We start from the raw sequence: 27,162 nt of genomic DNA, 5'->3' as shown, positions 1-27,162 counted from the left end.
CTCTCATTCACTTGTTGGGGGGGGGGGTGTGTGTGTGCAAGAATCCCTTGGTTGCGGGGTGTACATCTATCAGGAGACACACAATGTCTGGGCGTCTCTCCTTTTGTGATGCTCCCAGCCTTGATGATCATTGCCTAGATATCCATTCATTCATTACGGGCTAATTGCCCGTTAATGACTCTCTCTAATTAAACGTTGCTCTGTGCTCCCACAATAAGTGATCCCTTACTTTGGGAAGGGGGCTCCTTCTCTGAGAGGTGTTGCCGTGGAAGGCGAGACCACACGGCAACATGGTGGCACCCATTCCGGCCTCTCTGTGGGTTGCTAAGACCGGCATCCCGTAAATACCAGGTTGGGAGTCCTGGAAAGAGTCCTCTGCATCTCTATTCAGCCAAATTTCAAGTCTTTGCGCCGACGGACAGAGTCAGAACGCAAGACACTCTAACGTTTCCAATTAGCTCTGAAATACAGTTCAGCCATAGTTAATCAGATTAATGGTCAGACACAAATCTTCCCTGACTATCCCTTATACCCACCCCTGGCTCATACTACTACCAGTGATCTAATAATAACCCTTCATAATTGTATACTACTTTATAGTTCGTAAAGCACGCACGCACACACACGCATACACGAGAGGGTACGAGGGAGGCTTTGAGGTCAGCTTGCTTGAGTGCGGATTTCGATCTACCACTCCCTAATTGCTTGGCCTTGGGCAAGTTAGCTAACTTCTCTCCGCATCAGTGGCTCCACCTACCTTACAGGGTTATTATGAATTAAGTGAGATGATGCGGACAGAGAGCACAGTCCCTGACACACGGTCGGCGTCCGGCACGTTGTTAGCTATTGCTCATAGCGATCGAGTCTGAGACCGTGAGGCTCCGCAGACACGACCCAGGACAGAGCGGCGGCAGAGGGAAGCTGACCGGTTATCACAGGGCCGGGATTGTGCGCGGCTTGTTCCGGGATCCAGCAAGAAGGAGGTCCGAGCAGCGGTTTCTTTCTCATTCACCCCGGCCGGGCATCTCAAAGTGGCCTGGGCTCGAGCCTGAATTTCAAGGATGATGAGGTTGTACCCGAAGTCAGGAACTTGCTCTCAGAAGCACAGAGGGTCCGGAGACGTGCCTAAAATGGGAAAGGATACCCCGCCACCCTGGCCGTCTAACACCTGCCCTGCCCTTTCCTCAGGAATGGGAGCAAGCGGGAGGGAGTAGGAGGACGCGGGGTTTGGCTTAGACTCGCTCTTGTATTTTTCCCTTTCGGAGGCCTGGACTTTCTCTCTGCCCATGCAGATCAGAGATGGAAATCTGCAGTTAGACAATGAGACCCAACGACCTGCCTGGCCAGAGGAGAAGCCTCCTTGCGAGGCGCCAATCAACCACGGGGGCCCCCAGCACGCTCCTTGGCCTAAGTGGGCCAGAGACTCCAGGCCAGGAAGGGCTCCAGAGTGGGGGGCTCCTAGAGGGGGGGAGAGGGGGGCGGCTGGTAGACACCAAGCTCATTTGCTCTGCATTAGCTCCTTATCGCCGGCTGGTTCCCGTAACTCTCCACGTGCTGGGCGATGCAGACACTAAGACCCCATTTCGTGGGCCCTGAGTGGAATACAGAAAGGAAAACTGCCGAGGATACATAGGGAGTGAGGCCTCCATTCCAGGTGGGAAGGAGAAGTAGGAGGGCTGGGCGCACAGTAAGCCCTGGCGCTTCTTTCTTAGGCATCAAAAAAGGAACACCTGCCACATAATGAGCAAAATGAAATGCTATATTTCTGTTTCACTGGCCTCCTGCCTGTTATATCCTTGAACTACTTCTTCTGCTGGGCGCTCAGCCTTGTGACTCAAGCATGTGAGCCCAGAGTGACAGAGTTTCCATCCCAGGCAGAGGAGAAGGGGAGGGGAGAGACTGGGGAGAGGCAGAAACCCAAGTGGCTGCTTTGCCCGTAGTTTCACACTACAGAGGCGGCTGTACAGAGCGGGCTTCTGCCTGGATCATTCCGGCCTGAGAATGGGGTCCCAGGGTTGGGGCAGCGAGCAGAGTTCAAGGGCGCACATTTAGATCATACAGCCAGAATGGGGACGATGGGGGCAGTGGACGCCGAGTGAGGTCAGATTGAACTTTCTCCCTGAGTCCCAGTGCCAAGCTCTTTGCTGGCACGCAGAAGGCACTCGTGGAATGTGAACTGAATGAGTGAATGGATTAATGAATGAATGAATCAAGGAATCAAGGAATGAATCAATGGATGAACCAACCAGTCCAGGAAAAGGAAAGGGGGGTTGATTACATTTCTCCTTAGACCCTTTAAATTTTTTTTTCTAATGTTTATTTATTTTTGACAGAGAGAGAGAGAGAGCATGAGCGGGGTAGAGGCAGAGAGAGAGGGAGACACAGAATCCGAAGCAGGCTTCAGGCTCTGAGCTGTCAGCACAGAGCCCGACACGGGGCTTGAACTCACAGACCATGAGATCATGACCTGAGCCAAAGTCAGACGCTCAACTGACTGAGCCACCCAGGCGCCCTCCTTAGACCCTTCAAATTCTCTAGCTTGATCTACAGGTTGGACTTAGGGCTCAATCAGCAAAAGTCGTTTGTCAGAAATGTGTTGTAAATGGAAGCAAAACTTGATCATCTATCCCACGGAGCACCGCGTCAGTTAACCAGGGTTTGGGCTTCTTTCCTTTCCCTTTTATCTCTACGTCTCTGCGTGCGCTCACTTGGACAGGGTGCCTGGGGCCACACATGGAGGCCTCAGAGTATAAGCTGGGACCTATCTGTAGATCTCCACTCCTTGTGCCCTCCTGTCCCTCCTTGGGTTCTGAGTCTGGGTCTCAACCACCTCAGTCTCTTTCCCAGAACTTTGCACACAGTGGGCACTGATAAAACATTTGCTGAATTAAGAAGTGGCTGTAGGGATGTCTGGTTGGCTTGGTGGGTGGAGCATGCGACTCTTGATCTCAGGGTCGTGGGTTCGAGCCCCATGTGGGGTGTAGAGATTACTTTAAAAAATAAAGTCTTGAAAAAAAATTTTTTTTAAAAAGAACAAGAAATAGCTGTGAATCGGCAGAGCCGGGAGGGAGAAACTTTCTCGATCCTGACGTCTCAAGCCCTGTCTCTTCTGCCTGGCCCTTGAACGGGGCAGACGGCCGTTTAGGGACAGAGGCGCTGAATGTCCATTCCTGCCCTCTGGGCTCCGCGAACTCAGGGGCCCGGTGTGAGCCTGGGCTCTGTTTCAGCTGGCAGAAGGGGCACGGAACCAAAGCCTGCCCTCATCCGTAGAGAAAGTCGGCTACAGCAGGACTGGACATGTCGCGTGCTCAGCCGCCTGCCCCACAAAGCAGCTTAGGAGAAAATTAAGTGGATTCAGGCCAGGGGAAGTACAGCTCATTGTGCTGGACTGATTAGGAAGGGGGCAGGGCAGGGCGAGAAACGGGGGCACTGCCCCTTTTTGTGCCCAGTCCCACCTATCAGTCAGTCGCAGCTCAGCTGTGCTTCGCATTGGTAACCTGGAAACGGCCCTTACTGCTTCTCCCCATGCCCATCCTTTGACCCCTTCTTCACCCCAACCGCTGAGATCTTTGTAGGACTAAGTGACCTCTAGGGACAGCCAGGGGGCAGAGTTCTGCTCCCTGGCCTCCTCCTGGGTTGACTCAGAGGCTCCTCTAAGAAGTCACCAACAGGAACCTTTCTCAGGGTTCCGGGCAACTTTAGTTAGTCTCTACCAGTATTTTGTCCTCTATCTAGGACGGTAAACGTCTCCAGATCTTCCAGAAGAATCAAGGCCCAGCGAGTATGCCTACAGTAACATGCGAGCCAAGGACTCACCGGGATGGGCATCTGGGCCCTCAGCCTCCCAACCAACCCTGAGACCTGAGCTTTCGATATTTCTGAGCATGAAGATTTCACGTAACGCCCACGGGTGCTCCGCCAAACCAGAGAGGCTTGGTTCACGTGTGAGTCCTTCGGGAAGGTGACCAGTCTGTCTCTGTTTTAGCACAGGAAGTCCTGCATTTGAGAACCCCCTCGGTGCTGGGCAAACTGGGACAGTTGGCCACCCTGTGCCAGGGGATCCTCTCTCTGCCAGTCCTCTATACCCGGTTTGCATTTCTCTGTGTTGCTTAAATCACAGGGAACATTTCTTCCCACCAGTCAGCTTCTGTGGGCTGACCCCAGAGATGGGGTCTCTCTCACACATAACTGGGCAGAGACATTACCTACCCAAGATGGACAAGGCATGTCTTCTTTACCTCCCAGGGGCTCTGAGATAATCAAACTAGTTGTTCCTCTCTGCCAGCAATTGGGGCAGCGGAAACAGAGCCCGCCCGTGGCTCCTGCCAGTCCGCTGCTGAGACGTCTGGTCAGATCCTGCCTTTCCGCATCTCCTGTCCTCTAGATAACTCCAAGCGACATCTGGTCTCTGGTCTCCTTTGCCTTCACACGTTCTCTCTGCCAAGGGACAAGGACACATACAGGTGACACTTAGCCTTCTTTCAGAAAACAGAGAAGCTGAAGTCCACAGAGAGTTTAGTAAGCTGTCGGGCCATATAGAAGCACTGAGATCAGAACCAACTTCCAATTCGGTGCCTTTCGGCACAAAACCTTCAGCTTTTGCGACTTCTGGAATAGTCTCCCTTGCTCCAAATCACCTCTTCTGTGTCTTATCCCTCCCAGTTCAGTTCCGATTTTGTCAGAGAAGCCCAGCCTTAGAGGTGATTCTTTCTACATTCTCTTTCTTTGGCCCTGGCCCTGTCCAGTTGGTGATGAGACTTTCCTGTCTAAGGATCAGTCTCTTTCTGACAAGGCACGGAAATTAGCCAGAGCTGGTGGAGCCCAGCCCTGTCCTTCCCATCCCGCCTCATAAAGGGGTTATTCACTGAGGCCCCTCTCTTTATTCTATTTATAAATCTTTTCAGCGTGTCTTTGTCCCAGTGACAAACACTGTTCTACCCTCCTTAACCCTGCCCTCTACTTCAGCTCGGTTGAGATGCTAGAAATTTCCTTCCATCCTCTGCCCCTCGTAATCCACAGCCCTGGCTCTTACCAGGTGTGTCTGGCGATCAGGTCAGAGAGGAGAGCCGCCCTTTAGGGGGACAGGCCCAGGGGCAGCGGCAGGACTCTGGGGTGTGGACACTGGACAGGCCCCACGAGGTCCTGGACCAGCTGAAACACGCCCCCCCCACCGGCTGGATTTTTATTACACCGCATTACAGCTGGGGGTGACTCACGCGGACCCTGGGGCCCAGGGCAGAAGCGTGACTTCAGTTGTCACTCAGCACTCGTCAGAACACTCACTCGGTACGCTAGTAATGAGAAGTGAGTGAAGACCGTGGACGGCGGGAGCGTGTGACCGACCTGTACTTGGCTGGGGTGCTCGGCAACACAGCTCTGGAGTCAGTCTGCCCAGGTTCCTCCCGGGTGCCCCCACTCCGGGTGGCTCACCTCATTTTGTCTCCTCTGTGGAAGGGAGAGGGTAGCTGCCATCTCAGAAGGTGGTTGTGAAGGCAGCACGAGCCGCGTTTAGAACCGTGCCCGGCACAAAGTATGCGATCGAATGGCCATTACCGTCAACTAGCTCACCCCCTCTGCCCCTGGCCTCTTCAGTAAGTTGTTCATTCATTTAACAAATATGTATTGAGTGCCTGCCATGTGCCAGGAGTACAAGGATAAACTTGTTCCGAGTTTCCAGTTACACCCGCACTTTCTAAGGCCGTCTATTTTGGCCTCAGCCTCTTTCTTCCTTAAGGTCCAGTGACAGTGACTGAGGTTGAGAAGTAGGTGGTCACTTAGAACCCATCTAGCTCTTAAGGATCCTAGTCCGCATGGTGGGGGCAGAAGCCACTCTCCCTGGGACCCAGGGGACCTGAATTCTGTTGATGACCTGGCTGGTAACCAGCTGGGGGCCCTGGGATAGGTCACTTCGTCCTTCTGGGCTTCAACATCCCCATCTTTCAAGTGGACCCTTGTAGGCTCCATCCTGCCTTGTAGGGGTGCCATGTAGATACAATGAGATCCTGGGTGCACAAGTGAAAATGCTTTGTAAATGTCAGGCTGGGGCGGAACAAAGAGGAGACAGTCCCCAGGACAGCTCCCAACCTACGTGCAGAGGTGGGCCTCCCTCAGGAAAGGGCCTGAGCACAAACTCCTTGAAGGCAGCGCTTGACCCACAACAGACCCTCCATAAATGCCCGGGCCCTAGTTGTAGCCCCTCAGTAAATGTTCGTCACATGAGTGAAGGTAACAAATAGATCCAACCAGCGTAAATGCGGGGAAGGCATTAAGTTCTGAGAAAATGCAAAGCAAAGGCAAGATCAAGATTGGGCGTGTCTATCAGGAAGGGCTTCCTGGAAGAGATGGTTCCGGTTTGGGATGGGAAGAAGGGGAAGAACTCGCGTCAGTAAAATGACACTCCGTGGGACAGGAAGGGCATTGGCACACTCCCCAGGGCCAGCTAGGCTGGTTTGTCCTTGGGGAGGCAGGTCGCAGAAGAAAGGAGTGAGTGAGAGGGGTACAGGATGTTGGGAAAGAGCCCTTGACGCCCAGGCCCAGGAGTTTGCATGGGCAGCAGCCACAGCTGGGTTTTGTAAGAGAAAAAAAACAAAAAAAGCTTGGTGAACGTGCAGGAGAGTGTTCGAGAAGTGTGGTGGCGGTTGGTGGTGAGCAGACCGCAGGAGGCCCATTCTCTACTGTCTCCCCGTGAAGGGCAGAATCCCTTCAGTGACTGGTTAAAGCCCTGGATAATAGGGGCAGTGGTTGCGGCTACAGAGGCCTGGGACCACCTGCCAAGCGGCCACTAATGACACTTTGAAGGTGGCAAGAACTGGCAGGCAGCTCTCTGGCTTCCCCAGGCAGGGCGGGAAGCTGGCCTGGCTCATTAGGGGTCTGGGAACTGCTGTTGCAACGGAAAGGGAAGAGAATAGAGAATTTCCAGACGGCCGCCTCGAAAGTAAGGACTGAAGTCACACGGCTTAGAGCCCGGAGGTTGATAGATCGTTATTTCCTCCTTTTGAAAAAGCAGTCAAGGTGCTCATTTGTTACTGTATTTAAATTGGGCAACGTGAGACCGAGCGCAGGGGGTGGCCACACGGACCTGAGGTCCCACCTAAGCTCTGCCACCTGCTGTGTGACCTTCAGCAAGTTTCTCGGCCTTTCTGGGCATCGCTTTGTTCATCTACCAAAGCCTTTGTCAGAGAGTTAATTTGAGGATTAAGAAAAATGGTGTCAGAAGCACTGACAATAGCTTATAATGTAGCGCTCAGGAAGCGGTTACAGTTTCTGCCTTTGCTCTCTTCTTCCCAATGTCCCTTAGTCTTCCGCTCAGGGAGAGGAGGCGGAGTGCACACTGCAAGCCCTGGGGGGCAGCTCCTGGCACCTGCTTTTCCCAACCCCGTAGCAGGCCGGGCCCTCTGCGCCCGCCCTGTCCTGAGCACAGGGGACACCAGACGGTCAGACTGCCTCCCTCTGCTTTGTACCCTGGCACCTAACAGTGGAGCAGACGTTTACTAAATGCTTGTTGGATGAAAGATGGATTTGACAGGGTCCTTTAAGACTCACGGTCTAGTAGGGGAGGTAGACTTACGAACAAAGAATTCAGAAAACTGAGCTTAGGTGCGCAGAGTGTTTTGCAAACAGACGAAGGAACATCGCTGGGTGAAAGCAGGCGGGTTCGGGCTGAGCCTTGAGGTCAGGGTGAGGGGGTGGAAGGGGTGCAGCAGGCCAGGGGCCGCATGGAACAGCGCGGTGAGGGGTTGAAGCACAGAGAACACTTCTGGAGTCTCAGGGGAGGGGGCTGGAAGGTGGGCTGGCTTGTGAAGAGCCTTGACAGCCCTACCCGGGAGACTGGATTTAATCTTTCAGGGGTTTAAGCAGGGCACGGGGCAGAGTTTGTTTCCTCTCTTCTCCTTGCCTCCATCCTTATGGCCCTGTGCTGTGTTACCGAAGGATCAGAGAGGCTTGCAGCCTGTCCGAGGACACACAGCAGATTAGCTCTAGGGTCAGAATAAGGGCTCCGTGCCCTTGGCTTCCACTAAGCAGTGCTCTGTGTGGTGGACTGTGCTGTTGGTGTTACTTGACTCCGGCTGCTGTCCTTGAGGACACTGCCAAGGTCATCAGGCCAGCCGTGGCCTCTGGCTGACACTATCCCATATTCTACCTTTCGACAACAGCCTTGTCCATTCAGGGAGCCCAGTGTGATTGAGCTCGGAGCCCCCCCTTCCCCTCCTGGTTCTTTGGCACAAAGAAGAAGCCACAAGATCCCCTGGAATAGCTTCCCGCTTCATTTCCAGGTGCCTGGCTGCCTGGCATGTGCCAGATTTGGCTTGAGGACTTGTTTTGCAAGAGAGATGGGGCAGGGTTCGCAGACTGTTATGGCGTTATTCTGGATTTTTTTGAAGAAGGCCAAGAAGCCCCTCTGTCCCCCGACTGCCCGCCCCCACCTATTCCAGAGATCCGGTTCCAAGAGTGTACCCCCAGGACCAGCATGCTTTGCACATAGGAGGTTTCCACAAACACGTGTTGTGGGGGGGGGGGTGTGACTGGTATATGAGCAATGGACCTTATTGGAAGAGGCAGGGGACCTGGTACTTTCTAGAAAAGGAGAAAGGGGCCTCACAGGGATTCAGTCTACACAGCAAGCCTTCCGCCTCCTCACTCCAGCGAAACTCCAAAGAGAAGCCAACCTGCTAAGTTATGGTTTCTGGTGGTTTCTCTGCGTCACATAGGGACCAAGGCTGCTCAGGAGCCCCTTCTCGAGAAGCCACCCCTGCCGCCCGCCTCACAACCCCTCGGGAAGGCAGACCTTGTGTTGGTGGTTGATCCGGGTGGAGGAACATGGCTCCTTCCTCAGGCTTCTGCCGACACTAGCCCCTCACCCGAGAAGGACCCCTGAAAGCTCACCCCACCCCCCAGGTTGGGGGTGGGGTCCAGTGGGGGGGACTCCCCAGCTTGTGTTGCGGGCCCCCATTCTCCCAAATCCATTCCGTCATCAGGACGGGGAGGAGCATCCATGTAACAGGTGGGAACGGTGAGGCAGGAGGGGGCCAGGGAGCACGGCAGAGGAAAAGAACACAGGCGAGTGGCTCTGTAGCTGAAAGGCTACCCCCTTACAGGTGCTCCTTCCTTACATCCTGGGTGGCTCTGGGGTAGCCTGTCCAGCACCCCAGGGAGACCTGCAGAGGCCCACATGCTGTGGTCCAGTCCCACCAGCTCCAGGTGCCTGTGATCTCCTGGTACCTGCTCACCCTCCTCCCTCACCCCTGCCTGCCTTCCCGCTCCCTCCCCAGCCCCCTCGCCTCCCTCCTTCCCCTTCTGTTTCTTTCTCTCTGCCCTTCCCTCTTTTTCCATCCCACCTTCCCTCCTTCCCTCCTGCCCGGTCTTCTCCAAACATTTATTGAGAAATCACTGTATGCCCGGTACCAGGAATGCAAAGACGAGTGAGACATAGTCACCGCCCTTAAAGAACTCAGAGTGCTACGGGGGGAGACAGACGCCTCAACAAATCGGTGCCATATGGGAAGGGGTGACGGAGGAGGGCTTGGAAATGCCTGTATAGGAGTTAACAGAGAGCGCACAGGAGAGGGAGGGGTCACATCTGTCAGGGAGGGGAAGGGAAGATTTATGGGGGAGGGAAGATTTATGGAAGTTTCCACCAGCTCGGAAAGGAGCCCGGCCTTACTGGGACCTACCCTCATTTGTAGTCACAGAGTCTGTGACCTGGGAGCAAGCCCCCTAGCCTCTTTGGACTTCAGTTTCTCTGTTTGTTTGTCGGTTTTGTACCGGGGTCACTGTTTGAGGTTTACCACGGGATGAGAAGACACAAAGGAGAGTGGTGGGCTTCGCCTGGGATGTGGGGATGTTGGCCAGCTCTCGCTGGAGAGGACCTTACCGGGGGAGGCCGGGCATTTCAGAGGAAATGGTCCGTAGAGCTGATGGGTAGATTCACCTGCTCCTCTTCTCGCTCGAGCTCTGACTTTTCCCGAGGGAAAGGAGGCCTGGTCCGCAGTCACAGCCTGCGCTGCCTTCTTCGGCCTCTTTCTCCCCGTCCGAAGTAGCAGCCGGGTTCCAGAGGTAAACCGAGTGCCTTGTGTCCCGGGGGAGTTTGCACTGAAGTCAAGGCGGGAGGAGACCAAGGGCAGGCTGGGAGAGCCAGTGCCTCTAGAGCCTTTGAGACAGGGGTCACATCACTTCCTGGCTCCTAACCACCGGAAACCTTCCCAGGCTTCACGGGGCGCTCCCTCACAGGGTGACTCTGGCAAGGCTGGGCTTCTCGGGGCTGGCAAACAGGACAGTGGTGCCCCTCCTGGCGTCTCTGGGCCACGGAGGAGGTAAAATGAGACGTGATCAGAAAGAACCCCGGTCTTCTAGAACAAAGGGTGTGGGAGAGTCTAATATCCCTATGCAAGTTCATATTGTCGAGATTAATCAAGGACTCAGTACATCATGGTTAGGAGCCCTGTTAGCCAAGTTTATTATTTCCAACTTTTTTTTTAAGAGAGAGTGTGTGAGCACAAATAGGGGAGAGGGGCAGAGGGGGAATGAGAGAGAGAGAGAGAGAGAGAGGATCTTAAGCAGGCTCCACGCTCAGTTCAGAGCCCAATGTGGGGCTCAGTCCCATGACCCTGGGATCATGACCTGAGCCAAAATGGAGAGTCGGACACTCAATCACATCACCTGTGCCTCTTTCCCTAAAGCAAGGTGTGCAGACACCTGTGAAGCCTCTGAGCCTCGGGAGTTTGAGTCCAAGTGTATATTGTCCTCGGAGAGACCCTTCTTAGCTGCTCCCACAGCAGTGGTTTTCAGTTTTTTTCTCCACGCTACAGAGAGATGTTTACTCTGTAAGCAAGGAACACGTACCCTTCTCTGTGGGTGTAAGTATATGACATTACGCCTCTTTAAAGTTTATTTATTTTGAGAGAGAGAGAACGCGGGTGGGAAGGGGCAGAGAGAGAGGAAGAGGGAATCCCAAGCAGGCTCTGCACTGGCAGGCACAGAGCCCGACACGGGGCTCGAACCCAAGAACCGTGAGGTCATGACCTGAGCCGAAGTCAGATGCTCAACGGTCTGAGCCACCCCAGGCGCCCCTTTTAACACTCTTCTTACAGAGTGCTGTGTGTACTGATATTTTCAATTCCGTTTCATTCAATTCTTAAAATGCCAATCTCGATTTTACTCCATTATAATTCAAAAATGGTAGTGTCAAAGTCTCTGGCCTACAGAATCCACTCAGAAAGCGAGGAGGACAGAGAGGGGGAGGCTCCCGAGGGGAAGGGGAACAAGACACGCCAGGCTTGCCGTGGCCCCTTTTCAGAAGCAGGCGGGACTCTGAGACAGTGGGAAGGTACCTCGTGGTTCCCAGACGCGGGGCTCTGGAGAGAGCGTGTTCGGACCCCGGGAGATGGCTGCAGCTGGGGTCAGCTGTTCTTTCCTGGAGACCTGGTTGTAGGGACATTGCTCACGGTTATCTTATCCCTTCCCAGACCCAACCCAGGGAAGGGTGTTCCAACCTGGAGCCCAGAGCGTGGCGCTCATTGCTGAGGGCTTGAAATGCACGGGCATCTCTTTATGAGCCGATTGGTGTTCTATCAACATACCCAATGCTTTGCTTTTTTTTTTTTTAATTATTTTTTTTACATTTACTTATTTTTGAGAGACAGAGACAGAGCACAAGTGAGAGAGGGGCAGAGAGAGAAGGAGACACAGAACCCAAAGCAGGCTCCAGGCTCCGAGCTGTCAGCACAGAGCCCGATGCGGGGCTCGAGCTCACGAACCGCGACATCGTGACCTGAGCCGAAGTCAGACGCTCAGCTGACTGAGCCACCCAGGCGCTCCTATGCTTTGCTTTTTTAGGTTCAACTTTTGAAATATTTTTATATTCGTCAAGTTGTACACTCACAAGGGCTGAATTAGGTAAACATAGGTTCCATGCTGTTCCCCAAGTGAAGGTAGAGAGGCATGATGTTGATGTTCTGGTCAAGGCTCAGAGCAGACTAGAGCCCGGGCCCCCTGGCCTCCAGTTCTGGTGACCTCAGCTGCAGATTACGGGGTCGATTACGTGATTCCGTGTTAGCCATGGAGATGTTAAGGGAAGTGGGTACAAAGAGGAGAGGGAGGAAGGACCAGGTCAGTTCAGGAGGCCCTGCCCACTCTGGGGTATGCTGAGGGAACCCTGCTTGCACGGGTCCCACACCGGCATTTGGGACAAGGGACTTCTGGGGAGGTTGGGTACCTCCGGGCCGGCCCATTGAGAACATTTCTCCTGTGTCCCTATTCTGAGCAACCCACAGCTGTCCTTCAGGGGCAGCTGTCTCCCCAAGCCTTGCTTGGGTTTCTTGTGGGGACAGGGAGCGCTCTAACACCCACTCTTACATCCTGCATCAGGAAAGCCAGGCCCTCCCCCAGCCGGTGGCCCTCCTCCGCTCATCAGCCCTGGTGTTGCTTTTCATAGTTTAAAAAGTGAGGAAAATGTTTTTCAGAGCCGTAGTTGCTCCCAAAGGATCCTGCCTTCCTCCCGCTGGGAGTGAGCCTTCAGAGATCAATTTATCTGCGGATCACGGAGAAAATATTAATCGAGCCGGAGCCACTCTGTGCCTGGTGGGACTCCCCAGCCGGACCCCTAGTCCCCTTCCAGCTTCAGTTAGTTAGAAGGGAGAAAAGAAGCCATAAATAAATAGCGGTTCCAATAGCATGCAAGGTAAACACACAATACATGTTAGTTCCTATTCTCACCCCCCAGCATGACCCCGGGGGGCCACGCCAAGGGGGCCCCAGCATTCTCCCGCCCCTCTACAGTGGCTCCCTTTCTGGAATGCCCACCTTCCATCTCTCAGAGGCTCTTGTCTCCTTGCTGCTGCCTCCCTGGACATTTTGTGACTCTTCACTCATACCTCACCACCGGCTGCCTTTGAGAAGAGGATGGCTTTGTGGGTTTGGTGTGTGTCCGGCCACTAGATTGGGTTCCTGGAGTGCAGGGACCCCATCTTATGTCTGTCTCTGTGTGGCTGCTTAAGACCTGTCTAGGGAACGCACAACCAATCCGTGACCATATCTTCACGGGGGGCACTTTGTATGGGCCAGGGGGTATTTAACGGGGCTTTCTGGAAAAGGTGACATTTGAGCTCAGCCTGACAGCAGTGTCGACCTGCTTCTCCTGGTAGATTTACATTCAACAGGCATCTAGGATGGAATGGGGGATTGGGTTTTGTGGAGAAGTTCCCCAGGTTATCAGTTAATCCGTCTGGCTGAGCTCAGCCTGAAAGGCTGCCTGGTGGATGGCAACTCCTGGTGAGAGGGAGTGGTGGCACAGCCACACACACAGCTGCCTAAAGCCTTTGGGGGAAATATCAAGAAACTGGTCCGATTAGGAGATCGACACACAGGGGCACCTGCGTGGCTCCGTTGGTTAAGCGACTGACTCTTGATTTTGGCTCAGGTCGTTAACCTTTGTGACTTCGAGCCCCAGGATGGGCTCTGCGCTGTCGGCTTCTCTCTCTGCCCCTCCCCTGCTCGTGCTCTCTCTTTCTCTCTCAAAATAAATAAATAAACATTAAAAAAAGGGGGGCACACCTGATTGAGTCTCACGGTCGTGAGTTCGAGCCCCACGTCGGGCTCTGTGCTGACCGCTCGGAGCCTGCTTCGGATTCTGTGTCTCCCTCTCTCTCTGCCCCTCCCCTGCTCATGCTCTCTCTCTCTCTCTCTCTCTCTCTCTCTCTCTCAAAAATAAAATAAACATTAAAAAAATAAAAAATAAAAAAAAAGAAAATTGACTTACAGAGCAGTGGGATATGACCTTCAAAAGGTAAATGAGGATGTGTTGTAGTGGGCCTTGGGTGCCGAGGAGTTAGGCCTTTCTGCAGCCAGCAGGGGAGGGGACAGCTGCTGGGAGTTTCTGAGCAATGAGAGTAACGTGATGAACGCAGGCGCGAAGCAGGGAGGCACCGGTGTATTTCTCAAGCACAAAGGCGGAGTCCTGAACTTTCCCTTATCACCTGTTCCAGGGGCTTCTTGGTGTCTCCCCTAAACCTTTCCTGCTGTAATCAAAGCCCAAGTTCTCTTAGGAGTTGCAAAATAGCTGGGCAGGGCCCAGCCACTGGAAAGAAAGGTCGTTCTCCCATTTCTGCCGGAGAGAACCCACACATCTTGGTGGAACAGGTGTCCGAGGGTTCTGGGCCAAGCTGGCAGAGCCCCGGGGCACAAGAGGGCACTGAGGCCTGCACTGGTATAGGGGTGCGGGTTGGAGGTCGTTGGAGCCTCATGAGAGACCCCCCCCATGAGCAGCCCTGGGTTTAGCCTAAGGTGCTGTCCCCCCACCCTGCCCCCCAGCACTGGCATACACACCGTCCCCTTGAAAAGCCTGTGGGCATCAGTACAAGGGTGCCTCCCCTCCTGCTCCCCTGTGAGGGTGAAAGAGTTGAGGCCTGATAAAGGTCTGGGCTGGGAGATAAGGGCCCAGAAGAGGAAAGACAAGACAGGGTTCAGGGAGGGGCACAGGGGAAGAGGTTGGCGGTCGGAGGGGGGGGAGGCTCGCTGTGTCTCATCCCAGATTGTCGGGGTGCTGACACCTGAGAGGGGGACCCGCCAGGATCAAGGGAGGCAACAGGTGTCCGTTGGCCTCCAGTCTCCTGCTTTGACCGTCCCCAGGCTAGGGGGAGCAGGGGCGAGCTCAAGTCTGTCTTGACCCCCAAGGGTCCTCCCCCGCTGTTGCCCTTGTCTCGTTGCCTCCACCTGTCATCTGCAGCAGCCTCTGAGGGAATCCCAGAGACTCCAGTGTCTAAAGAAGAAAGCTCTTCGTGAGCGCGGGATTTCTCCCCCCACCCCTGGGCTCCCGGGGAAAGTGGAACATTCCGTTTAAAGGGTGAAACAGGAACAGGTGAGCAGCCGGTGCAAAAAAGAGAGAGGACTCAGAGACACGGGTGGGAGGAGTGCTGGGCCACCCACCTCCACCCCTGCCACCTTCCTACCGACCTGCTCGAGGGCTCCTCGCTTCCTGTGTCCTGACCCCAAAATGCCACCACGGCAGGATATAGCTCTGGGACACCTGAAAAAGCCAGGTAGGCAGACATCCTCCCAGAACACCCTGTCCCTCCCATCTGGGGACCTTCACTTTCCCGCCTGCCTGGAGCTACTGTGTCCCACAATTCTGGGGGCGCCATTCACACTGCGCTCTATGTGAATGGCACCCCCTGAGGGCGTGCCGAGTCAGGGAAGTCAGTGCCAGCAGATAAGTAGGAGGGCAGAATCGGACACTTTGCTGTGCTGCAGGCAAACAATAGGGACCTTTCCAGGAAGCTCGGGGAGGGACTGTAAGAGGATCCCTGGGTGGATGCTCTGTGCGGTGGCTTGAACAGGTTTTTGCATTTGCTACTGATTGCTTAATTAGACACCTACATAGTGCTCTCTGCTAATGACCGCATCTCCCAGGGAGATGGCAGATAAAAGGGTGGGTGGTTTAGACAGCGCCAGGTGAAGGTCTCAAGGACAGCTCCCCGAGAATGGGGGTGGGGGGGAGCTGGAGAGGTAGCGCATCGTGGGGGTTTCCTTGGGCCAATACAGACTACAGACTGTCGCTTCTCTGCAGCGACCAAGGAAAGAGGCAGTGTGGGCCTGGGGCCTGCTTCTGTCTCCAACATTAACATCCCGTGGGAGCTTTCAACTCCTGGCTGTGGTTTGCCGTCTTGAGAAATGGGGAGGGTCCTCTCTAGCATCTACGTAGTCACTGAGGCCAGAGGGGCCCGGGCACGCGCGCATCCCCGGAGGGAGGCGCTCTCTGCAGCCCAGAGCAACCGGGTGTGTTTCCAGGTTGATAGGTTGGAAGGAGAACCAGGCAGGAGCCCCTCGCCGAGCGCTGTGAGCTCCAACCGGACAATCAGGAACCACTGGGGGATTTGAAGCCGAGCTTCGAGCTTCGATAATGGGCTGAGAGCCTGGCCGCAGACGTTTCAGAGCTGCTCGGAGGGCAGGGGAGAGGCAAGATGATGCAGGCAGTTCCCTGCTGAGGATGAGAGGAGCGGCTGCGCTGAAGTGTTTGTGGTCCCTCGGTGCCCGTCCCCAGCAGTCTCCAGCCTGTCTTCCTAGAAGTAGGGTTGTCGGGCTGGGGGAGCCGGACAAATATTTACCAAAAGCAGGCTGCAGAGGGAAGGTGCCGGGGCCCAGGTCAATGTGGGGTTTGTGCTGCCCAAACAATGCCATGCTTCATGGGCCCCCAAGTACCCTAGGCCTGGCAGGAGTCCTGGAGCCGGGCCCCTGCGAAGTCTGGCTGAGGAGAAGCATGGGGTCGTGCACCATGAGCTGGGGAGATGCCACTCTGCCCCTTGGGTGTCTCTGGGATGCTGGCATCCTGGCCTCGTTCCCGCCATCCCGGGCAGGCCTCGTGACGATGGATTTGGCAAGGGGCTGCGGGGCAGTTATATGCGGTGAGCTCCCCTGTGCTTCTGGTGGAAGTGGTGGAAATATTCATTTCTGCTCGTTTCAGAGGCAGAGTGAGGTTGACAGAGATGATCAACTGTCATAGCAACTTTGGGCTTAAGGAAAAGACCGTGAATTTTGAAGCTGGGGCAGGCCTAGGTTTGAAGTTTGGCTTTAGAACGTCCTAGCTATGTGATCTGGGGCAAGCTAGCTAACTCCTCTCCTCCTCACCTCCTGTGGTGTAAAAGGGGATGTTAGGACCCACATTGCCATGGGTGGTTGTGAAGCTTCCTCCTCTAAAGAAAGAAAACCATTCCTTTTCTGCATAACCTGGATATTTTCACGCTGAAAGGAGGAAAAGGGAGTATATTCAGTTTCATTTAATAAACATTTTTAAGCAAAGGTATTTCCACTTTCAAAGAGTCAATGATTTTTTTTTTTTTTTTGTCTTTAAAAACCCTTTGAACGTCTTGGAAGGAAGAAGTATTCGAAAACTCTATTATATTTGGCAGTTATCATTAGTTTTGTGTTACCCCACTCGGAAAGTCTTCATCTGCTCAGTTCCAGAACTGGAAATAGCGGGTGGAAACAGCAAGCACGCTTAACCGCACTCCTCAACAGTGGAGCAGGCCACCTACAGAAGTAGTGAACATCTCGTCCCTGTGCGAGTTCGGGTGGTAGGCTCATCTTTCCTAGGTGCTGGAGAGAGCTTTTCCTGCTTTGGGTGGAACAGCAAAGTGCTTAGCATGGAGGTCCCTCCTATACCGGGGAGCCTCTGATTCTGAGATCACCCAAACTCCCCAGCTGAGGATCAGAGGTTCCCCCTACCCTACTAGGCGAATGCATGAGAGAGTGGGGCTAGGGGAAAAATTCCCCACTGGGCTTCCTGACTTTCTTCTCCAGAGCACAGTTCTCCTCTCCCTAAACGTTCTTTACTACAATGGAAGGCTTTGTGCCTGTGTTCATTCTCGCCTTGCTGTGTGTCTCAGAACCAACTTCTTTTCTGGGGTGGATCTGTCACCCGTGTTCCAAACCGTCTCTGGGAGGATGGGAGATTAACAATCAAGCAACTATTTGTGGGATTCCTGCTAGGTGCAAGGCACTAGTGTGAGAGCGGAGAGAGAGGGCAGGGAATTAAGAGCCTCAGTCCTTAAAAGGCTTCAGTCACTTTTGGAAGGAGACAAGCTTTACACAAGTAGAAAGTCAGTTGAGGGTAGAAGGCTGTAGGAAATGACAGTGGTGTGGTAAAGGTGATAATAAGCACGCATGGGAGAGGAATAGATAGCTAGTCGTGGGCAGAGGTGCTGGGGTGAACGGGGCCAGTGGATTCCGGACAGCAATTACTGTTGGATGACAGACTGGGGCGGGAGAGAGGCAAAGTCGACCTGGCAGGTATAAGCCTGTTTGACTGGGACGGTTAACGTTGCTATGGATAGAAGTAAGGGAACTTGGATGGCGAACCCATTCATATTTGACTGTGTGGGGCGCCTGGGTGGCTCAGTCGGTTAAGCATCTGACTCTTGATTTTGGCTCAGGTCATAATCTCATAGTTTGTGAGATCGAGCCCCGTGTCGGGCTCTGTGCTGATAAGGCAAAGCTTGCTTCCGATTCTCTCTCTGCCCTCCCCCCAGCCCCCAGCTCTCTCTCCCTCTCTCAAAATAAATAAATAAACATAAAAAAAAAATCATTGACTGTGTTTAACCTGCGTAGGTTGCAATATTCGAATGGTACAGAATAGTTTCCAAAGAAAAGTTTCTCTCCCACTTCATCTCAGAACTACGCCCCCCCCCCCCCAGCTCCCTCCCTGGAGGTGACCATTCTTAACCGGTGTGTCCTTCCTGAGAAGCTCTAAGCCAGTCTACACCATGACTCCCAGGCCAAATCCAGTCCACCGCCTAATTTGTCAGGACCCACAAGCCAAAAGTGGTGTTTGTCTGTTTATTTATTTAATTTATTATAAATGTTTTTGAGAGAGGGGGACAGAGGATCCGAAGCCGGGCTCTGCGCTGGCAGAAGCAAGCCTGATGCGTGGCTTCAACTCACAAACCACCCTTGAGATCATGACCTGAGCTGAAGTCAGGCACTCAACCAATGGAGCCACCCAGGCGCCCCTTGTATTTTAAATGGTGAAAAAATAATAATAAAAAGGCTTTTTGATTCATTAAAATTATATGAAATTCAAGTTGTCGTATCCGCAAGGAGATTTTTGCTTGTTCACAACTACGCTCTTTGGTTTATGCTAATTGATTTGTCCTCATCTGTTTATGCTCCTTTACACGTTGTCTGTGGCTGCTTTTGTAACACGAAGGCAGAATTGAGTGTTTGCAACAGGGACTCTATGGCCCAGGAAATATTTACTGGCCCTGAAAACATTTACTATCTTACCCTTCACACGCAAAGTTTGCTGACCCCTGCTTAATGCTCAGTAGGGGGGTGGGCTCCAGGGGACCGAAGCTTGGAGCCTGGAGGTGGAGTTGCGAGAAACTTCTGGGGAGAGATCTTCAGTGCAAATCTGTGACCTCAGCCTGTGGTTAAGTGATTTTTCTCGCCATCGGTGATTCAAATGAATACCTAGTTGTACCGACTAAAGCGTGATTCTGTCTGACTTTTGAAGACTCGGCTTTTGGTCTGCTACAACCCAAGATGCCAGGCCAGCCAGGGAGTCACTCCCCAGCTTTGCGAAGCCATTTTTTCTTCCTGGCCTCAGCTCCCTCATCTGCAAAATGGGCGAGTGTCTCCCTACTCTCCCTTCCCACTCGCATGTGGCCTGAACCGTAAGGGAAAGGGGCGACTCCATAAGAGGCAGATGCAGAAAATTGAAAGAGGAGTAGAGGGGAAGGTGAGTTTAGCAATTAGTTTATGCCAGACCAGTTATCTGGAATCTGAGCCTTAGAAAAATACCGTTCCTTGATGTGGAGCTAGAGGCTAGAAATCCCTGCTCCTAAACCAACAACTTGGCCATCAGCCTTGCTGCCTCGACCCTGAGCGCCCCTTAAGCACCTGAACTTGAACTGGAGCAGAGAGGCGGGGAGGGGGTCGGGGCTGGGGCTGGGAGCGCCTGACAGGTCGCTTCCTGTGTCTGCCGGGCTCCGCTTGGCTCTGCTCAGGGTTTCTGGAGCTGAGCTGCTACAGCTAGAGGGCTGTCTGATGTTACTGAGTTGCAGAGTAGCAGGCGGGGTGGGGAGGGAGGGGACCGAGGCGGGTGAGCCATCAGACCCCAGGAGCCGGGGGTGTGAGTGTGTTTGTATAGGACTCGGCCAACCTGCAGTTTCAGATTTCAGACCCCCGCTTTATCAGGAGACTTTCCCCTGGTTTTCAGTCAAGGCTGGAGCTGGGAGAGAGCTGACACCAGAGCCTTCCTGGAAGGCTAGGGAAATTCTGGATTCCCGGGCTCTCTCCCTGTCTCCTTCCTTCTCATGGGAGCTGCACCGGCCACCCTTGACAATTTTCTCCAATCTGGAGTATTGTCTCATTCCTTCCCAATCAGCTGTCTGCATCTTCCAGTTGGGTCCTGACTTCTAGCACGGAAGGTAAAATCTGGGGTCCTGGGGACCTGGGCTAGGAAGAACTGGGGCTACCCAGACTTTCAGTGGAGAGGACGGGGCGGGGGGGTGCGCACATGTTGGGCAAAGAGGAGTGGTTCACAAGGAGAGAGAGAGAGAGAGAGAGAGAGAGAGGGAAAAGGAGGGAGGGAGGCGGGAGGGAGGGAGGGAGGGAGAGAGAAAGCATGAGAGGGAACTGAGAGAACGTGTTTGTGTATGTATGTGTTTGTGCGTGTGTATGTATTGGGGGGTGTTTCTACTGGGAAGCAAATTTTCTTTTCATTCTTCTTTCATTTATTTCCTTTTTCTCTACTAACAAATAAGAATGCCCCGTGACTGTCCATCTCCCTTGGGGATCTCCCATCAAAAACTTCTGACTTCTAGAATGTGAATATTTCCTCACTTGAAGGCAGGGGGGCTACAGAGGGAGCTTAGGGACACGGGTCTGTACTGAAAATATACTTCCAGGGGACTAATGCCCCGAGAGCCAGGCTTGCTTTCTGCAGGCACTTGGAAGCACCCCCAGGAAAGCTAACTCTAAGTCCTGTAGCTGTCCTTGTGGTGAGAAGGTGTAACCAGTATGGGTCCCAGCATGGTCTCCGTATGGAATTAGCGTGAACTGGCCTAAGGAGACCAAAGCTGTGAGAGACAAGTGCTGGGAGCATGTTCTTCTCCGTGTCTCGGAATTGGGCAGGTTGGAGGCTGATGCCTGGGGGCAGGGGGGCTTGGCATTGATTGGCGGGTGGCGAGTAAGGCTGGGCTGCGTGCGGGTCTGCGTTCCCAGGCTTTGCATGGTGTTTCTCAGTGACCGGGAGCAGAGACCAGATCCCTACCTCCTACAGGAGCTGGTGGGCGGGTAGCCTGCCCTGGCCGCTGAGACCTGTCTGTACAGTCATGCCCAGTGGGCAGCACATGCTGTGTGGTAGGGTCCGGAGGGCTGGTGGGTGGACCAGACCCGTGACACTGGCAGGAGACTGGAGGTGGCTTTTGAAAAGCAGATTTAAGGTGATGAGATAAGCATGAGAAGCAGACTGTGGCCGCGTGAGCTGGAGGCAGAATGTGGAGTGGACAGAAAAGGAGTCAGGAAAGGGGACCAGGGAGTCCTAAGCTCTGGTACCTTCCAAAGCTGCAGCCAGCCAAGGGACCTCAACTCTCAGTATAGGTGTAACCTCAAAGACGTGAGAGAACCAGGGTTTGTCTACTGGCTTCTGAATACAATGAGAAAGATGGATGAGAGGCGATGTGGACAGGGCAAAGGACAGTAAAAACACACTTCCAACAAGGAAATTGTGTAGGACGGCCGAACCCGGCATGCAATCACGCAGCTATTTGTTCGGCAATATCATTAATGGGTTGTACAGTCTGATTATTTTTGAAACTCTGGGCATTTAACAAATTATTTTTTATTTACCTCACCATCTACTTCCGAAGAGAATTCCAGTGTCTTTGTATATCTGACAGCTGGCGTGATGTGCAGTTCTGGCCAACGGGTAACAACAGCCCTTCCCTTTTACCGGAGCTTTCTGGTGTGGGCACGCCTTCGCAGATAACTCTGCCACTCTGGCCCAATGCAGCAGAGGTTTACCGATCCCTTTCCTCTCCCGGGTACCCTGTTGGATATTGAGGTACAGATGTGGATAAGACCTGTTCTGTCCCCGAGAATCTCACTGTCTAACAGCAGCCCCATTAGGAAGACAGAGAGAATATCATGCCCACCATATAGATAAGGAAACCAGAACCAAAATGTGCCAGAGGACTCATGGTTAGTAGGCAGATGGCCAAGGACAAAGATCAAGATCCAGCTCCTAATCCAGGGCCTTTTTTTAATATTTTCCCTCTACACCGCGAGCTGCATCCCCTTCCCTGTCCTCTCCAGCCCCCAGGCCATCCCCATCAGCATAATGAGCGAGAAGCAATAATCTGCAGAAGGCGGAGTGGAAAAACTGCTCCCTGGAAGGGAGTCAGTCCTCTCCGGGCTCCTAATTGTGCCACCGAAATGGCATCGGCGGGTCCGTGTCTGTGTCACGTTGCCGATTCGCTGCCCTTTACCGCTCACCGGAGGCCGCCTTCACATCTCGGATAATTCTTGACTTGGGAAGATTGTCTTCTTCCCTCCTCTCCCTGGCTTGTCTCCGCAGGCGAGGGGACTGTAGAATTCAGGGGCTCACAGAAACCTGGGAGGCCGCACGCAGGGGTAGACGCTCACTGAACACTGGGTGTGTACCACTGCGGCCGGCATTTGTTCTTGTCTTTGTAACTGGCCTGGTTGCTGATTTCCCCCGTCTGCCCCATTCGTCTGGCCCAGGTTTCCTGGAAGGGTCCAGATCCCCAAAGCTGAGGATCTATCTCTTCATTTCCAGGCTTAAGCGAAAAGGGACGTAGAGCGGTCATCTGGCCCAGTGATTATCCATTTTTGGTCGGTGATGGAGTTTTCACCAGTCTGAGGTGAAATGGAGAGAAACAAGGAAAACCCTGATCCGATTTTTTTTCCCTTGAAACAAAATGCATTCAGTTCAAAGGTCTTCTTTTGGGGGCGGAAGATGCGCTCCAATATTTACGCTGGGGTTATGGCTTTTTTATTCTTTTCATGCGCTGGTGGTGAGAGTAGATGGTACTTGGGCTTTCAAAATGTCCTTATTTGGCAAAATAAAAAGTTGGCAGCCTCATAGGGGTTCCTTAAATTTCAGTTTTTGAAATGTAACTGGTACATGAAATCCAAAAATCTTACCTCCAGGCAGGACTTTCTCCAAACAGATGAGAATCTCCCTGATAACAGCTCCTTTGGGCAGATTCCTGAAAACCCAGACTCTGGTCTTGTCACCACTGTCCTTTCCCTGTGGGCCCTTGGATCATGATAGACTCACACTGAGTCTTGGTTTTCTCATTTTTAAAAAATGTTTCTTGATTTTGAGAGAGAGAGAGCACATGCGTGAGCGGGGGAGGGGCAGGGAGGGAGAGAGAGAGAGAGAGAGAGAGAGAGAGAGAGAGAGAGGAGAGAGAATCTCAAGAGGGCGTCGAGGTGCCAGTGCAGAGCCTGACACGGGGCTCGATCCCACAGAACCGCGAGATCATGACCAGAGTCGAAATCAAGATTCGAACACAGCCGACTGAGTCCCCTAGGCGCCCCAGTTTTCTCATTTTTAAAAGTTGTGGGAGGTTCTTCCCTCCTGGACGAGGCCGCTCACTGGCAAAGGAATGTGCCCTAGAGACTCTCCCTTCTCTGAGGGGCTCCAAGATCAGGCTTTGCCAGTTCTTATGCCTGCAGTTATCTTTTGGAAATGTTGGAAATCACCTTCTATCCTTGGAAGAGAGAGAGAGAGGGCGTTTGTGGATTGGATTAGGGGAACGGCATGAGGTATATTTTATATCTGGGGTCTTGGTGTCCAGCGTTAGTCATTTGGAAACCCCCCCTTGAGATGGGCAGGAGCTAAGGGCATTTAAAAATCTTGCTATCGGTTTTTGAGATAGCGGATCTTTCTTGAACTCTCAAGAATATCAGCTGGAGCTTTCCGAAATCTGTAGGCTCCTGGAAGCCTTAGAATGTCTGGGTCTTCCCTTCTGAGGAGTCGAGCCTGAAATAGCAACAAATATGTGGGAATCCCCGGACAGCCCGGCCGCCAGACTGAGACACAGGGGCTGGCTGTGCACGCGTGTACAGACCTGCAGAGGAGAAAGTGTTAAAGGGGACACCAGTTTGAAATCCCCCTGCACACTGCACTAGATGCTCTCTTTGGGATTTATTCTAGGACCCTTCTCCTGAGGACAGATGCCAAGGAGCTCCTCCGTTAGGAGAGAATTTTCTGATTTTCCCCCATTTTCGTGTTCTGAAACAAGAGCCCTCCTCGCCCGGGAAAGCAGCTGAGGTTTGACTCAGGTTGTTCTATTTGGGGGAGTGGGTAGCACCCCCTCACCTCAAGTTTGCCTGGGGCTGAGGGGGAAGTGGCACAAACTAGTGAAACAACAACAACAACAACAACAACAACAACAACAACAACAGAAACCATAGGTTCTGACCTGGAAGACCAAGCCCAAGTGTGTGAAATTCTTCTCTCCAAAAGGTTGCTGGATAGTGAGGGGTTGGTAGAGCAGCACAGGCCTTAAGAACAGCACTGTGGAGGGGTGCCTGGCTGGCTCAGTGGGTAGAGCATGAGGCTCTTGGCTGTGAGTTCGAGCCCCACGTTGGACATAGAGGGGTTTTTTTTTTTAATTTTTTAAACTTGAAAAAAGAACGGCACTATGGAAAAGCACACGGCTGTGACTGATGACAGACACCGCAGACCTATTCAAAGTAGCCGAAGCAGGAGAGAGACAAGAGGGTAAAAGGATCCAAGAGGTGCAAATTCAAGATCTCTGCCCCCTGAGGAGCTTCTGGAGGGTAGAGCCCTCCACAGTCCACCTGGTGTCTCTACCTGGGCGTGGGGCAAGCTCCTGACGGGGACACGGCAACGGTTCTCTCAGCGCATCTCTGGTCACCAGCGATGGGGGCTTTCCCCGAGGTGGCTTTAATGAAGATTTTGTATTAAACGTTGGACAAGTCTGGGACACGGAGTCAGGGTGTACAGCCACATTCTTAGAGATCAGCATCTCATCCGAGATGTTCAAGCCAAAGGGCGAGCTTGGCTTTTTCTGACTATGAAGGTCAACAAGAACGTGACTGGCACCTTAAAGACGTCCCCGCCCTTGTCACAGCGAGACTATGGAAAGCAATCTCTGGACTCCAAGGCCACCTTTTTCTTCATGACTGCATGATCTTGGGCAACTCAGTCCCTCTCTGGGCCTCCCAAGTCCTCATCTGTAAAATGAGGGAGGTGAATTTGATTGCCACGCTTCCATTCTCCATTTGACTGACAGCAGGGCCTTTCCCGGAACTTCGGGTAGACCTGTGGCTCCAGGAGGAGTAGAGTCTGCTTCCTCTTCCGGCGTTGCGGGTCTGTGTCCAGCAAATACACGTCTGTTGGGAAAGGGTCTGTTGGCTCGAGGCGGCAGGCTGAGACAGGTGTCCTGAGGACAGCAGATCCAGAGTCAGAATGGAGAGGCCCGCCTGGATGACCGTGCCTCGGCATGGCCCAAGTCCTTAATAATCATCCGTAAGTCCCAGAAATGTACAGCCAGAGCCAAGAGATCTAGAAGAGCCATTGCCCAGCATAGCTCACAGTTACTGGCCAGGTCTAGCTTCCCATTTTAAAAGCCTCCTGGGGCCTTGAAACAGCATCAGGAGAAACACGCCAAACCTGTTCCGCTGTGTGTTTGCTTCTCGCCCCAGAGCGTCCCATCTTCACGATCTTTCTTACACGCAGTATCTTTCCCTTTCTTCAGCCCAGTTCTCCACAAACTCTGGCCCCCTCCATCCCCAGTGGTCCCCGAGGCTTAGTCACTTATTCCCCTGGGAGTGCCTTTAGGGACTGGGTAGCGCACGTGAAGCTGGGGGGTGGTGGTAGGGTGGAAAGAAGAGCCCAATGAGGTGGGAAGTTGGGAGGCATGCTTGGAATATTCGGGCATGTCTATACCTGAAGCCTAAGCAGATAACAGCAACACACGGCCTGTGCCAGCTCTGTTCAGGTGGAAAGGCCGCAGATTCTTATGGGTTGACAGGCTGGTCTTTGGATCTTCTCCCCTGCCCCATGCCAACGTGTGTTCCGGGGAGCTGGCTGCAGGCTGCAGGAACCCAGGGACCCAGGAGAGATCCAGATTGTGACAAGGCAAGTGTTTTGAATGGTTGTCAACATCTTTAGCCTAAATAACTCTGGTGGCTCTCCTGAAACCCCCGTCTTCAAGGGGCTGGAGGACCAGTATAGACAGTTCCACAGTTAGTCATCTGAAACCCCAGGGCCTGTGCATTTCAGAACAGTAACATGATGCACATACTGTGTGTTACATCAAGCCTCCAGCAGGGTCTGGAACAGCTCCAAAATCAAACATATTAATATTTCTGCAGCCAGGCTTATCTAAAGAGTCACAGAACCGGGATAAACAAAGCCTCTGAAGAGTCTCATGCCAGTTCAGGTCATGCTTTGCTGCTAACTAGGTTCAGGTTAAGTTGGGGTCTGCCATCCGTTGAGTTAGGAAAAAATGTTCAATTTTCAGATGTTTGTGGATTTGGAGATGCTGTTAAGGCATTGTGGTTCTGTCCTGCCTTGTATAATCCTATCGGGTGGAATTAGCATTCTCATTTTACAGAGAATGAAGCTAGGGCTCAGATGATCAATAAGTTGCCTAACGCCTTTCAGACAATAAGGGTGATTCCAGCCCAGGACTGTCCACCTCCAGAGCCAGGCTTTGTCCTCCAAGGTATGGCACACTTCGCCGCTCCAGCAGTGAGGGAAAGAGAGTGGAGGGTGGGGGTGGGAGCTCTGACTTTGGCATTGTACCCAATTAGGGAGGTGCTTTCTGCACATCTGATAGGGATCATTTATTGGCTTGTTCTTATTTATACATTGACTCGTGGGATCCCAGTAGGCTAAAAGCTCGGAAGAGAGGAAGCTAAAGTTCAGTCAACTTTGTGGCTTACAAGAAGAATCCAGCTGGCTTCATGGGGGCTGAGAGAGCCAAGAACAAATGGGGTCAAGTTGGGTTTAGTGAGAGAAGCATCATCTGCAGTGGACACAACCCCCGTGCAGAACCAGTGGAATGCACATTGCTTCCTGCTTCCCCACCCATTGCCTGGCTGTGGAAGTCTTCTTGCCTTGAGTAGGGACTGGTCTTACGAGAAGGACTCTCTGGAAGGATCACAAAGCCCCAGTAAGGGCGAGAGTGATGCGCAGCTTGAAATAAGAATTCGATTAGGGGGTCTCACTGGTCTTCATTAGTGATGTGAAAAAAGGTCAAAGCAAGTGCTAATGTAATCTGCTGAAGATACAGCATGTGCTTTTAACGCTTCATTGGAAAGATGGACGTTGGTCTGTTGTGGGAGCAGTGGCATAGATAATCTCCCTCCCTCGACCTTCTGTGTGTTGTCAGATGACAACTGCCATTCCTGGGCCACCTCTAGGTCAGGCAAGGGCCGAACTCTCGAAGTCTAGGCACACGGGTGTCCACGGTGTTCCTGTGTGGTCAGGAGCCTGCTGTCAGGGGACTCTGCTCTGGGAGGAGAGCGGCTATGCTGTGCCCTTCACTAGGAAGATACCCATTAGGAAGGGTGGTAAGTCCGTTGCCATAGGAACAAGGAACATCTGCTCCAGCCCAGTAGAGAACAGATGGGGGAAAAATATTCTTAAAGGGACCATTAGCTCATGGA

General features: G+C 53.0%; 1 protein-coding gene and 1 long non-coding RNA gene across 16 annotated transcripts in view; one reads left to right on the top strand and one right to left on the bottom strand.

Moving 5' to 3' along the window:
- Positions 1-27,162, top strand: part of PLEKHA6 (pleckstrin homology domain containing A6) — a 111,343-nt gene that overhangs the window by 18,884 nt on the left and 65,297 nt on the right. The window lies entirely within an intron of this gene.
- LOC122235741 lies at positions 10,583-15,084 on the bottom strand. Of its 2 annotated transcripts, none has more exons than XR_006213763.1 (4): positions 14,320-15,084; positions 13,754-14,012; positions 11,328-11,418; positions 10,583-10,845 (listed from the first exon to the last, which is right to left on the bottom strand). It is a non-coding gene; the product is annotated as an uncharacterized LOC122235741 (long non-coding RNA). The 2 variants fall into 2 exon arrangements; XR_006213764.1 differs by having other exon boundaries at positions 13,754-14,009.

Source organism: Panthera tigris, chromosome F3 (assembly GCF_018350195.1).
Source record: "Panthera tigris isolate Pti1 chromosome F3, P.tigris_Pti1_mat1.1, whole genome shotgun sequence".
Lineage (NCBI taxonomy): Eukaryota > Metazoa > Chordata > Mammalia > Carnivora > Felidae > Panthera > Panthera tigris.
This window is presented reverse-complemented; position numbering and strand designations above follow the sequence as displayed.